The sequence below is a fragment of the Orycteropus afer genome, unplaced genomic scaffold, assembly GCF_000298275.1.
Source record: "Orycteropus afer afer isolate SDZICR_OR568_19922 unplaced genomic scaffold, OryAfe1.0 scaffold00163, whole genome shotgun sequence".
Classification (NCBI taxonomy): domain Eukaryota; kingdom Metazoa; phylum Chordata; class Mammalia; order Tubulidentata; family Orycteropodidae; genus Orycteropus; species Orycteropus afer.
Window position 1 is genome coordinate 7748508 of NW_006921750.1, and position 2860 is coordinate 7751367.

Here is a 2860-nt window from a genome sequence, read left to right on the forward strand (position 1 = left end):
TATATATATATATGGGAGCTCTGGTAGCATAGTGCCTAAGGCACTTGACTGGTAATGAGAAGGCTGGCAGTTCAAATCCAATAGCCATTTCTCGGAAGGAAGGTTGGGCAATCTACTTCCATAGTGATACCGCCTCAGAAACCCAAGAAAAAAAATTTGGTAATGATATATAACACAAAGGCTAGTCTCTAAAATTTATAGAAAACTTCAACAACTTAACAACAAATGACAAATAATCCAATTAAAATTGGGAAGATGATATGAACAGTTCAGGAAAGAAGACATTCAGCCAGCTAAAAAACACATGAAGAAATGCTCTCAGTTAGCTATTAGAGAGATACAAACAAAAACAGTAAGAGAGATAATCTCACCCTAGTACTAATAAAACCAAAAAACTACACTCATTGACGTTGAGTTAGTTCTGACTCATAGCAACCCCTCCTTGGGTTTTCAAGGCAGTATCTCTATGGAAGTAGATTATCCAGTCTTCCTTTCAAGAAGAAATTGGTGGGTTTGAACCTCCAGTCTTCTGGTTAGCAGTCAGATGCCTTAGGCACTATGCCACTAGAGTTCATAGAAAATTTAAAAAAAAACAAAAAACCTATAAACAGTAAGTGCTAGCAAGAGTGTGGAGAGACTGGAACCCTCATATACTACTGGAGGGACTGTAAACTGGTACAACTCTGTGGAAAGTAGTAGGGTACCTCTTCAAAAAGATGGAAATAAAAATACCACATGATCTGCCAATCCCACTACTAGATATATAAAGAAATAAAAACTGTGACATGAATAGATACCTGGACACCAATGTTCATCGCAGCACTGTCCACAATAGGTAAAAGATGGAAACAAACCTAAATGTCTGTCAAGGGAGGAATGGATAAACAAAATATGGTAAATACACACAGTGGGATACTATGCAATATTAAAGAATAATGAGGAATATGTGAAAATATCTCATAACTTGGATGAACTTAGAGTCCATTATGCTGAATGAAGTTAGTCTATCACAAAAGGACAGATACTGTATGAGACCTCTATTGTAAAAAGTCAAGAAAAAAGTATCAAAAAAAGAAATATCCATTGATGGTTACCAGGGGTGGGTTGGGAAGGGAGAATAAACTACTAATAGTGGGTAGACACATGCTAACCTGGGTGAAGGAAAAATAGAAGAATCTGTATGACTCTCTAATTTTAATCTTTTACTAGAATAGATAAAAAGTTCATCATAATGTAACTGAAATTATTAGTATGCAAAGCATTAAGCTCAGAAAATAAATAAAAAGCAATTAAAAACTCACTGAGAAACATTGGACACTGAATAGTGCTCTTATAAGGTATGAATACAGCATCTAAAAAGATTTACATACACATTTATGATAAAGATAAATATTGTTTTCTCTTGGTTAATTTCCTAGGAATGAGATCATTGGGACATGTGTAAAACCTGTTTCTCCCAGACTGCATGGTTGCCAGGAAAAAAAGAAAGAAAGAAAAATGGAATCAAATGATTTTACATTGGGTAAATCTGCTGCAAAATCCTTCTTTTAAGTGTTAAAAAGCACTGATATCACCTTGAGGACTAAGGTGTGCCTGACAAAAATGAGGGTATTTATGATCACCTCATATGCATATGAAAACTAGCCAATCAATAAGGAAGACTGGAAAATAATTGATGGTGTTGAAGAATATAGAATATACTGTAGGCTGCCAGAAGAACAAAAACATTGTCTTTGAAGAAGTACATCCACAATGTCCCTTAGAAGTGAGGATAATGAGACTTAGTCTCAAATGCTTTGGGCAGATTATAAGGAGGGACCAGTCCCTGGAGAAGAACATCATGCTTGGTAAAATAGAGGAAGAGAAAGGGGAAGAAAAAAAAAGGTGGAGGGGAGACCCTTAACAAGATGGGATTACACAGAGGCTACAACAATGGGCTGAAAATTAACATAGATTGTGAGGATAGAGCAAGACTGGGCGGTGTTTCATTCTGTTGTACACAGGGTCGAAGTAAACTGGAACCAACTTGATGGCACCTAACAATACCATCTATCCTGCAACTTCATCATGGGATGGAAAATTTATAAAACATTATTTAAGAACATAAAAGAAGAATTGAAATCATCATGATATATTAGGTACTTGAATTAAATGACCCAGTATTATACAGGCAGTTCCCAAGGTAAAACAAGATCCATTCCAAAATGTGTCTTTAACAATTTGTAGATAAATAGGAACAGATATGTATGGTTTTTATTTAGTCTTACTTTAGTTCAAGAAAAGGCTTGAAGCCTTTTCAATGGTTTAAAAGCTGCACGTGTGGTAAGTAAATGAGATTGTGATAATGAATTTACTAGAAGTAAGGATTGGTTCAATCATTTCAAAGTGATGGTAGATTTATATAATATTGCAGAGCAAGTAGAAGTTGTCCCTAAATTAGACGTTTATAACTTATTGACTACCTGTAACAATGTACCAGATTATTAATTCTGGTCATATTCTTCCATAAATTCAATGAACTTCTGATGAAAGTCTGAAATGCATGATGTAACTTAATCATGTGAAAATTAATACAAAAAATAAAAAGATAAAGAATAGACACTCTAACTTAAAAGAATAGAGAGGAAATTGCTTTAAAAATATCAAGATTTAATATGAAGCAATTATGATTAAGGCTATGTGATATTGGCATAAGGATATATGTTGAGACCAATAGAACAGAATGAAATTGAAAATCAAACACCCACCTATAAGTTAACTTAGTTATATGATTGGTGTAGCATTTTAAACCAATAGAGAAAGGAAGAACTATATATTGTTCTGAGACAATTTTTACCTACATTTGAAAAATTTAATTAGA